Source organism: Ammospiza nelsoni, chromosome 4, assembly GCF_027579445.1.
Source record: "Ammospiza nelsoni isolate bAmmNel1 chromosome 4, bAmmNel1.pri, whole genome shotgun sequence".
NCBI classification, from domain to species: Eukaryota; Metazoa; Chordata; class Aves; order Passeriformes; family Passerellidae; genus Ammospiza; species Ammospiza nelsoni.
In genome coordinates, this window is record NC_080636.1 from 5020043 (window position 1) to 5032072 (window position 12030).

The following is a 12030-nucleotide window of genomic DNA, read 5'->3' on the forward strand; positions in this document are numbered from 1 at the left end:
GAAATTGGGGCAGGATGGGGAAGAAGTTGGGGCAGAATGTGTCATTACAGTATCACAGAATGGGCATTAAAGCTCAGCCTGGTGGATATTTGGGTATGAGTGGGAATGGTTGGAAAGGTTCTTTAAAGGCCATCTCATTCCATCCCCTGCCATGGGCAGGGACACCTTCCACCATCCCAAGTTCCTCCAAGCCTCATCCAATGATCCCTTGGACACTTCCAGAGATCCAGGCAATGCCTAGAGAAGGCTGACCTAGAACAGAGGTTAGACAGAGCTAAAGAGTAAAGTAGGGATTTGTTAGGAGGCCTCAATGGATGCACCTTGGGCAGCACAAGAGCCCAGCCAGGGCTGCACCCAAGATGAACCAAAATGGTCACAAAATGGACCCAAGATGAACCAAAATGGTCACAAAATGCACGACCTCTCACGGGGTCTCTCACTTTTATAATTCTGCTCCATTTGCATATTGGAGTTAATTGCCCAGTTCCAGCTTTAGCCCATGCAGTCCCATCCTTCTTGTTTTTCTCTCTTCAGCCCACGGTGTTTGTGCTCTTGGGCTGAGATTTGGATCATTTGTCCTTGTTCCCCAGCTGGAGCAGGAATTGTTTTGTCTCCCTGCTCTGTGCACAGAGCTCACCATCCCCTCATATGAAACCCAGACCCACACACTAAAGCAGCACAGAATCTGAAAAACAGAAAAGCCAAAACCTGAGGCATCACAGGGGCAGCCACAGCTTCTCTGGGTACTCTGTAGCTGGCCATGAACTCTTTATTTCCCCTCTCTTTTCCCCTTGGTCATCCTGCAGGTTGGTGATGAGGAACCCTTGTGAAGCAGGTTAGGATTTGCCCCAGCTGTAACATTAAATTTTGTGGCCCTTGGTGTGTCTTGGCTGAATCACAGCTTGATGGCCATGAGTGCTTTGCCACCAGCCTTGTTTACTACCGAGGTGAGTGCTGTGCCTGTTGATGGGGAGAAAAGCAAGGATCTGTGACTTGGTATGGATTTCCAAGGAGGAATGGGGTGATCTGGGAATCATTTCTTACCTAGGAATGATGGTTGTGATGGAGGAAACAGCTGTAGGACGTGGGAGGAGGGAAAAGTGAGAAAGTGGACTGTGTGTAACATTTAGGAAGGAGATGGATTGAGTTTGGTTTAGTGCTGAGTGTGAATTCTTGGGATAGAGAGAGCTGGAGCAGTGAAGATGAGGATTAGAGAGCACTGGGTAAAGAAACAACTTGTGTGGTGCAGTTGAGCAAATCCAGCTCCATGGTTGTGTTTGTTCTGGAGATACAGGGGTGCATGTGAACACAGTCCACACATGCCTGGTTTGGAGGCCATGGGCACTGCAGTGCCCATCTTTATTTGATTCTCTCCTTCAGGGCTCGCATTTTCTTATTTCATGTGCAAGAATTGAACCTCTCCTCAGGAAAAGCCTGTGGAGATCTCCCCAGGATCTGTGCTCAGAGCACATTAACTCCCTCACACAAAACCAGGGTCAGGTTTCTGGAGGATCTGGTTTACCCTCAGAAGAAAAGATGGCTTTTCAAAGGAAAACTCCATCCTCCCTGACAGTGACTTTATAAAGCAGGGATTTATTAGGAGGCCTCAATGGATGCACCTTGGGCAGCACAAGAGCCCAGCCAGGGCTGCACCCCAGGTGAACCCAAAATGGTCACAAAATGAACCCAAGATGAACCCAAAATGGTCACAAAATGCACAACTGCTCACAGGGTCTCTCACTTTCTGAAGTGAGAGACTTCACTCCCTCACACAAGAGCAAGGTCATGTTTCTGGAGGATCTGCTCTACCCTCAGAAGAAAAGATGGCTTTTCAAATGAGAAGTTCATCCTCCTTGACAGTGACTTTATCCCCTTGCCAACTCTAAATTCCTCCTGAATTCTCCCAGTGGTCAGGGACAGCAGAAGTTGGATGCTGCATAATCTCCAGTCCCCTGCTGGTTCTGCATCCCTCCTCTCAGCAGTGATTTGTAAATATTATTTTCCCCCCAGTATTTTAAAGGACATTTTCATCTCCCCTGGCAGAAGGAGGAGGATATTTCTGGCACTGCTGTTGTATCAATTTTGTTCCTTGTTTAAGATTAATATTAAAAATAATAACACCAGCAAAGCAAACACAATTTTGGTGTTTTCCTCTTAATTTACCCATTCACTTAAAGTCCTGGAACTGCAGCTTTGCTACCACTTGAGACACAAAATGCAAATTTAAGTGAAGATCACATGGAAATCAACTCATCCATTTTCTGTGTGATGAGTGAAGGTGCATAGAGGGAAAACCACACTGGAATTTAAACCTTGGCAGAAAATAGGGAAGAACTGTGGGCTGCTGTCATGTTGATGGTTTGGACAAGGCAGTTTTGATTTTGGTGTGTTGGTTCTATTTAGCTAATTCTTAGCAGCATAGTGGCAATTTTAGAAAAGTTATTTCAGTCAGCAACACAATAAAGATAGATTTGTTCCCCTGATAACAGTTTTGATCAAGGTTTCCTTTTATCCTGCAGTTTTTAAATAATTGGCCTGCTTGCTCTTGGCTTTTATTGTACTGGGGATATTATAAACTCAGATTGTTTTGTAAACCTCTAATTTTAGACACATCTCAGTGCTTATTGTTCCTTTCATCCCTTTTTTTAATACCATGGCACAATTTCTGCAGAGAGGTGGAAATCATCTGCATCCTGAGACTTTCATGTCTAGACTGGATGAAGGGCACGAAAACCCAACCAGAACAATCCCCCCCAGACTTTTTTATAAAAACACTTCTCCATCCCAGCCCCAAACCTCACAATTCATTTCCTTCACTGTAACACCAGGCAAAAATAAGTGAAAGAAAATCATAAATGCATCTTTATGGGGTGAGTGTGTGCAATCAGGAGCAGCTTTCCAAACCAGTAGCTGTGTATAAAAGCCAGCACAGGCATCAGGAACACAATTGAGTTGCTAAGGCAGAGTTTTCCAGTCGTGCCCCGTAGAGCCCCGCATCGTCTCATTATTCCGCTCCAGCGTCAGCCAACAATGGGGGGAAGATAAAATTTGTAAGATAAAAGATAAAAGCCTGGCAACCCCTTTGCTTAGAGGGGTCGATTTATCCCAGCTCTTTGTAGGGCAGTGTAATTTTAGGCTTTTCCAGGACGGATCAGGCCGAAATCCTCACGGCAGCACTTCCGTAAATGGGTCAGGAGGGGACTCGGCGAGGCTGGGATTGCACCTTGCTCGGAGGGAATTGTGTTTTCTCAGTGGAAATAAGATGGTTTTGTGATTTTATGAACTTATTCACCCAGTTCATAAAGGGAGAAAAAAAATATGGGTTAGTTGGGCAACAGCAGTGTGTTCCAATGTGCTGAATTTGGGATAGAAAGCTCCTGGAGCTTGGGATTAAAGCTTTCTGCAGCAGCAGCAAGGAGTGATTTTATTTGGATTTTTATTTTTTATCCCCCTCAGCAGGAGCTTTGGAAATTATATATAACAGGTGTTTCACCTTTCTGAACCTTATTCTGATATACTGGACATGTTTGGCAGAGATTATAAAGCAGTTCTGGGGTTGTTTATCAGCTCCAGCACTTGTGGGTGACCTTGCATCTCATCTTTGGAAGCACCTTAATCCCTGTAACATCCTAAAAGAAGGATCACAGGGTTTTTATTGGTAGTTTCTGTATTTCCCAATACTGTGACAAACTGCAGGTGTTGGGCATGGTCAAGGGCTTGGCCACAGTGGCAAAAGACTTGGGAATAATGGAGTGAAGTTCTTTATTCCTCCTCTCCTCACTGAAAAGCTATTAATTAATTACTCAGGGAGGAAATAGGAGGGCTCTGGAAGGCAATCAGGTGCCAAGGTAAATACAGGCTGGCCCTGCCTTTAACTGACTTTCACAAGGAGTCCTCCTTGAAAAGAGTTGGATAACACAGCCCAAGGTGAATAGAAGGCTTTGAACATCCATGATGCAGATCCCTGAGAGGTTTCCTCTCTCCCTCAGTGTGGGAACAAGCAGCAGGCTGGGATCTGTGCTCCCAGAGGGGCTGAGAGGATCAAAGCACTGCAAAGGATCCATAAAAAAAACCTAAAATCCACTTTTCCCTGCCTTAACATGGATTTTGCTCTCAAAGCACACCAGAGATAGATGGATGTGTGGGGAGACTGAGGAGTTGCATGAAAACCTTTAGTTGTTCTTCCACCCAAACCACAGATGTCTTGGTAGGCACGGAATAGCCAAATGTTGGAGATGCTTCTCATTTTGCTGGGGAAAAGGAAGGAGAAAGACCACTCCTGTTGGTCCATCCTGTGGGAATGCCAGGGCTTGGTTCAGCAGGGAATTAACACCTCGTTGTGTTTGCTTCATTTCCCAATAGAGCTTCTTCCATCTAGTTCAACCAAAGGACTTCCAAGGTAAGACTTGAAATCAAATTTTCCTCTCCCAGTAAAACCTGGGGTCATTTGAGGACCTGTATTTGAGTTGCCTGTATTTGAGGCATTAAATATCATCTGGCAGCCCTCTTTGCACACAGAACCTGATGGAATTGAGAGAAAAATAAGCAAAGCAACACCAAACCTTTTTTAGCATGACCCAGAGCAGTGACACTCAGGAGAAGCAGAAGCAGCTCTCCCTTTCATGCAGTCACCCAGTATTTCCATCAACTCAGACACAGGTGTTTTTCTCTCTGCTTCCTCTGCTACTCAGCATAATCTGTGCTGCCACTCAGGTTACATGGCCAGAGGCTGCAGCACAAAGGAACAAGCCCTCACTTTGCTCAGCCCCATCTCCTCACTGACAGTTCCTGCCCTTTCCCATCAGCCTCTCCCCCAGGAGCCTCCTTTGATCCTGGTGCTGGTTTCCTCTATAAAAAGGGTGAAAAGAGCTCAAGTGGGCTGGCAGAGGGGAGCTGGGTGCACAGGGACACACACAAAAACCTGATGCTGTTATTCTGTCAGGCTGAAATAATATCCAGTTCCCCAAGGCTGAAGCTTCTGACAACGAGGAAGGATGGAGGTGATGGCAAAACTTTGGGACATTTCACTGTCCTTGGCTGCCCTGGTTGTCACCTCCTTCCAGGCTGGCTCCCTGGCTCGTGGCAGGTGAGAATTCCCAGAACCTTGTAGGTGTGGTTCTGGGAATGCTTTGCTCCAGGGACCTGCTTGGTGCCAGGTTTCCCTCCTCCCACCCCCCAGTGCTCAGGTTACTGCAGGCCTCGTGCAATTTGGTGTCCCTGAGTGCTCCTGTGCTTTGTGACTCATGGTTTTTACCTGCCAGGCTGTTAAATCCCCAGTTTTGGTGTTCTACATCCCAGCTGTGTTCCAGCATCCTATTTAAAATGGGAAAGAAGCAAAAGCCCCACATGAAAATGCTGCTGGGCCATGAGGATCTTGTGGGACACAGGGAAGACCCTGGAGTGGTGCTGGGCAGCAGGGACAGGTTTGGGTGGATTTTGGGAAGAAATTCTTCCCTGTGAGGAGGTGCAGTGAGAGAACAAAGATGCTGAGGCACGAGGTGATGCTGATGGTGGGACACTAAGTGCCCCTCTGATGAAGCATCAGCCCAGAGACACAGATCATGTTCCCCACAGCTGACCACAAATTAGAGCCAGCTGTCAGCACAGAAATATTAACTCTTGCCTTCAAGAGAGGGTGGGGACCAAAGGCTGCTCCAGCAGTGAGAGCTGGGAGGGTGGAAAAGTGGAGCTGATGGAGATTTATGGAGCCCCTGAAGCCCAAACTGGAGGGATCCTGTCACCACTTCCAGTGATCCTTCCATCACTTCCTGCCCTGTAAGAGCAGGAGTGGTGCACACACCCATGGGGTAAACCAGCCCCTTTCCCAGTTCACACTGGGCTCCCAGCTGGTCCTCAAGCTCCAGATCCCAAGTTTGGTTGGTTCTCCCCTGAAGCAGTGAGGCAGGAGAGGAAGATGCCAACTGCAGGCTCTGTTTCTGGTAGCTCCTCTCTGACTTAACAGGAAAAGCCTGACCACAGAAAATGTACAATATTGTTTTTCTCCACATTTTCCTGAAATCTGTTGAAAAGCTTTGCCTGTGGAGGGAGGAGGGCTCATGTGGGGGATGGGGAGGAGGAAATAATGGTGGCTCTGTTCAATGGAACTCCCCTTACAGACAATTTGTGTTGTTATTTTCCCCCTCCAAACACATAGATCTGATCTGAAAATCCCAGGCTTAAAAGCACAGATGTTTAGTCTGACACACAAATGTGGCATCGTTCCAGCAAGTGGAACATCTGGAAAGGTCCTGGTAAAATCTGAGGAGCTGATCTGGGATGAGAGGAGTTAAAGCTGCTCAGCAACAGCTGCATCCTTCAGCCAAATCACCTGAAACTTCCCTTCCCTTCCCTCCAGGTCTTTCCCTTGGTACTAAAGCAGCTTCCAGAGATGTGTTACAGCTTTTCCTGTCCCTCCAAGTGTCCTCTTTGAGGAGCAGGGGGAGAATCAGGTGGGGATGGAAAACAGCCCATGGCAGTGCCACCAGGCTGGATAATGTGAGGTGTTTTTGGGGATCTCATCTCTGTGTCCAGATAGGTCTGGGAAAGATGGGGTTGGGTTGATCCTGGCCCTACATTAATGTCACAGCCAGAGATGTGTTGGGGTGTGAGTTGGGATGGGTGGCCTTTCATTTCAAACTCATTAATTTTCATTCCAGTCCACACCAGCAAGCATTAAAGTCACCCCACTGCTGATGGTCCTTCCTTGACTCTTAATGATGTCTCAGCTTCTGCCATGAATAACTGGTTCCTCTGGGTGGTTTAAGAGTGTCCCACAGCTGAAATGTCCTGCTGCTGCCAGGAAAGGCCACCTGGAGAGAGCAGGGCTTGCCCTGCTTTTCTCTGTGCTCTCCCTTTCCAGTCATTTCCAATGGTGCAAAATCAGCTTTAGAGGCTGAGCTGTGCCTGTCACCTTCACTGCTTTGGAGCTGGGAACGGTCAGAATTCCACCCAGGAATTCTTTGTCTTCATCCTCTGCAGAGTGGTGGTGGAGATACCAGATTTTCCCTCAGCAAAGTGAATCCCTTGCACTGTTCTTGGGATAATTCATTTACTGAGAATGAAGGTGACACCATGTTCTCCAAAAACTCCAGGTGTGCCCTTCCTACAGCTCCCAGAGTGGGAGATGGGGAGCACTCATTACATAGCATCCAAATGTGTAATTGTACCCATATTTGTACATCAGAGCATCAGGGATGTACACAGGATATAAAGAGATCCCAGAACATCTGGCAAACTTGGGTTTTAAAAGCAGGAAAGCAGGCAGATCACACCCAGAACCCATGGGATGGATGCCTGTGGGGGAGAGGAGCAGAGGAAAGTTCTCCACAGAGGAGTGGAGGCTGATTGGTTCATGTTTAAGTTAAGGCACTTGTGGAAATCACATCTGGATCTCTGAAATTATGTGGAGAAATTGAAATGAAATTATATGGAAATGGTTCCTTTGAGATCACTGCCCTAACATGAGGGTGTTACTAAGGTAGAAACAGAATCATAGACTCATTTAGGTTGGAAAAGTCCTCTCAGATCATTGAGTCCAACCATGAACCCAGCACTGCTGTGTCCACAAATAACCCTGTAATGAACTGACTGCTCATAACACCCCATTGCTGTCTATGTATTACATGTTGCCCCTTTTCCATCTGTAGGATTTTGGTTTTAAGCCTTTTGCATGTCCCAAAATGACATCTTCTCCTTTTCTCTCTCCTCTTTGGAACATCCCTTCATTTGGTTATGGAAGGATTACAGGTCTTCCTTCACTGCTGTGCGAGCACAAGATGGCTTGGGGTACAGCATCACCCATGTAGGATGAACAAATCCCATAGACAATCATCCAGGAAGGGTTGGTTTGGGACAGGGGATGGCTTGGGGTACAGTATCACCATTTGGGATGAACCAATCCCACAGATAATCATCCAGGAATGGCTGGTTTGGGACAGGGGATGGCTTGGGGTACAGTATCACCGTTTGGGATGAACCAATCCCATAGATAATCATCCAGGAAGGGTTGGTTTGGGATAGGGGATGGCTTGGGGTACAGTATCACCATTTGGGATGAACCAATCCCACAGATAATCATCCAGGAATGGCTGGTTTGGGACAGGAGATGGCTTGGGGTACAGTATCACCCATTTAGGATGAACCAATCCCACAGATAATCATCCAGGAATGGCTGGTTTGGGACAGGGCATGGCTTGGAGATGTGAATCACTGAAGGATGGGACTGGATTTGGTTTGGACTAAGGACAACAAGGAGGATTTGAGGCAGGATGGCCTCAGGGTGCATGGCAAGGAGTCAGAAGTGGTGGCACCAAGCTGAGAGGTGCAGGTGATTCACGTGAGGGACAGGATTCCGTGCTGAGGGACCTTGGCAGGCTGAGGAAGAGGGACCTTGTGATCCTCATGAGGCTAAACAAGGCCAGGTCTAAGGTCCTGTGCCTGGGTTGGGGCATTCCCAGGGTCAGAACAGACTGGGGGGTGAAAGGATGGAGAGCAGCCCTGCCCAGAAGGATGAAGGATTTTGGGATGCTGATGGGTGAAAAATGAGCCAGCTCACAGCCCAGAAATAGAATTGGGCTGTGTCCAAAGAAGGGTGGCCAGCAAGTCAAGGGAGAGGATTCTGTTCTCTGCTCTGCTCTCAAGATGCTGCACCTCCAGTGCTGTGTCCAGCTCTGGGATCCTCAGTACAGGAAGGACCTGGAGCTGCTGGAGCAACTCCAGAGGAGTCCAAGGAGATGCTCCAAGGGCTGGAGCCAGCCTGGGAGAGCTGGGGGTGCTCACCTGGAGAAGAGAAGGATCCTGGGGAAGCTCAGAGCCCCTTGCAGGGCCTAAAGGGGCTCCAAGAGAGCTGGAGAGGGACTGGGGACAAGGGATGGAGGGACAGGACCCAGGGAATGGCTCCCCACTGCCAGAGGGCAGGGATGGATGGGATATTAGGAATAAATCATTCCCTGTGAGGGTGGGGAGGCACAGGTTGCTCAGAGAAGCTGTGGCTGCCCTTGCATCCCTGGAAGTGTTAAATACCAGACTGGAGCAATTTGACCTAGTGGAAGGTGTCTCTATCCATGTCAGGGAGGTGAAACTGAATGGGTTTTAGGTCCCTTCCAACCCAACCCATGCCATGACCCTGTAAAAACGAGATGAGTTTGTCAGGCTGGGCCCTTGCACCACCAAACACTGTCCTGGTGTGGAGCAACAGAGTTGGTGTTGTGTCCCTGCAGGCACAGAAAGCCCTCTCTGTTTGTGGGAGCTCCTGTACCATTTCATGCCTGGGTTGGGGGGTCTCTTATTTAACAGCAACACTGAGGAGCCTTCTGTGTATTATGTTCCTCTCCAGGGCGTGATGGAAATGGGTGTTTTTGTAGGAAAGCTGCTTTTCAAAGCCTTTTGAAAGGAACAGCAAGGACTTTCAAGGATGGGGATGTCTCGGGTGCTGTCGTCTTCGTTGCTGTTGGAATGATTTAACCTGAGTGGAGGGCTCTGTCCTTCTGCCTGGGATGGAAATGAATTTAATCCAGCAAAATTTTGTTTGGCTTAGGTGCCTAACACAGGGGGATTTGAGCTCTGTCATAGCCTCTTAATGTTTGTTTTCATATCACTAAAATCTAAGTGACAAATGCTGATGTTTAATGGCTGCTCAGGGAGACCTTGTTTATTGGGAAAAAAGCAAAATGGGTCATAAAAAACTGAATTCCAGCATTACCTTGACTCTGCTGTCTCTTCCATATGCATCCAGGCTCTGCTGTCATCAAGGAAACTTGAAATTCCCTCTCTGTGTTTGTTTTGCACGTGAAATGTCCAGAATTCATCTCTTCACTGCTGCGTGTCCATAAATATTTGTGCAAACACAAACTCCAGCCACTCCAGAGGAGCTGTTCCTTCCTGCAGCTGCTGCCTCTGTGGTGTCCCTGAGCACAGCAGCTCTTCCAGACTTTTGAGCAGGTTCTCAGCACAGGATTGCCTCACCAAAGGATGGGAACATTATTTTGGGGGGCTCTGGATTTTTTGATTTGCCTTGATGGGAGTTTTACTGGTAGGTGGCAGGATGGAATGATTAAAGTGGTAATGATGAAATTCCCTCAGGAACTTGAGGTGCAGGTGACAGGACAAAGGGCAGGGTTGGATATTGAGAAGAAATTCCTCCCTGTGAGGGTGCTGAGCCCTGGCACAGGTGCCCAGAGCAGCTGTGGCTGCCCCTGGATCCCTGGGAGTGCCCAAGGCCAGGTTGGATGGGCTTGGAGCCACCTGGGATGGTACAAGGTGTCCCTGCCCATGGCAGAGGGTTTGGGACAAGATGATCTTTCAGGTCCCTTCCAACCCAAACCATTCCATGATCATTGCTCCATTCAAAGCCACCACCATGGCAGGGGTTGGAACTGGATGGTTTTTAAGGTGTCTTCAAGCCCAAACCATTCCATGACTGTGTGGTTCTGTTCTGGAGATGATGGGGTGTATCCACCTTCACTTTAGGGAGGGATCTCAGGCTTCTCCTGCAGCTCCATCTAGAGGGGAGGAAGATGGGCTGGTCATGGAGGCTGGTGGCTTCTGTGGATCACCATGGCTCTGCTGTCCCCTCACCCAATATCCCACCTTGCCAGGGCTGTCAGTTGTGCTTTTCCTGACCCCAGAGCCCCATTGCTGCTGGAAACCCTTGTGTTTGGTGGGGAGGACACCACAGCCAGACCCAGTTCCTTGGGTTCCTTGGGGAGGAGCATTTCTCTACTGAACCCCAAAAGCAGAAGCAGGTGCTGCTCCCTTGGCTGAGGATGTGGGAACCACACACAGCTGCTCTGTGGTTGCTTTTGGGCTGGATTTCATAAGAGAAATCGTTATGGTTTGAGCTGGGGCTTTCCTGGAGAGGAGGAGGTCCCATCTGGACCTCCCCAGCATCTCCATGGACCTCTGGGCTTGTTCCTCCAACTTCAGCTTTCCTTTTCCTTGGTTTTATGTCATACTCGAATTTTCAATGCCATCCTGGAGGGAAGAACACAGCAGTGCTGAATATCAGGTTACTTTTCCTATCCAAGTCCTAATTCTCTTTTTTTTTTGCTTTGTTTTGGGGTGGGTTTTTTTGTTTGGTTGGTTGGTTGGTTGGTGTTTTTTTTTGGGGGGGGGGGGGGTTGTTTTTTTTTGTTTTTTTTTTTTTTACTATGAGGTGCTCTGGAATTCCCAGCTACCAAAAAAAAGGCTGGTTTAGACCTTAGCAACAGGGTATTTTTGTTCAGATTGTATTTGTTCTCCTGTGAGAGCCATTGTTCTGTGCCATGCCTTGACTGCTCCAAAGGCTGGAGATAAAAGCCCTGGCTCACAATAATACAGTTGGGTTCAGCCTTTTGTTGGGGAGATGAAAATAGAGGATGAATTGTGAATAACATGGGAGGGCTAAAAGTCAGTCGTCCTAGGATGTTGGTTGATCACTTCAAAGATAAGAAGCTGCATTTTAATTATATATTTTTCAGAACTACTGAACATTAGGTTTTGTGTTGGTACCAGCAGGGGCTTGTACCCACCATGGTGTTTAGGACTAGTTCTTACAATCTTGAGGCAGCAGGAAATATGTTTATTGCAGTGATATTGGGTTTATTGTAGGTTTATAGCAAAATCTAGATATAATTTGTAGTAGCTACATTTTATTTGGTTTATAATAGGTTTATAGGTATATAAATCTAAGAAATATAGAATTACAGGATGGTTTGGGTTGGAGGGAAGCTTAAAGATCATCCAGTTCCACCCCCATCCATGGGCAGGGACACCTTCCACTGTCCCAAGGTGCTCCAACCTCTGTCCAACCTGGCCTTGGGCACTTCCAGGGATCCAGGGGCAGCCACAGCTGCTCTGGGCACCCTGTGCCAGGGCCTCACCACCCTCCCAGGGAACAATTCCTAATTCCCAATATCCCATCTAACCCTGCCCTCTGGCAGTGGGAGCCTTCCCTGTGTCCTGTCCCTCTATCCCTTGTCCCCAGTCCCTCTCCAGCTCTCCCTGGAACCTTCTCCAGGTGAGCACCCCCAGCTCTCCCAGCCTGGCTCCAGC

At 47.9% G+C, this 12030-nt stretch overlaps 1 protein-coding gene across 3 annotated transcripts in view; it reads left to right on the forward strand.

The window, feature by feature from the left end:
- The window catches only part of PTPRA (protein tyrosine phosphatase receptor type A), a 131592-nt gene that overhangs the window by 76872 nt on the left and 42690 nt on the right, over positions 1-12030 (forward strand). The window lies entirely within an intron of this gene.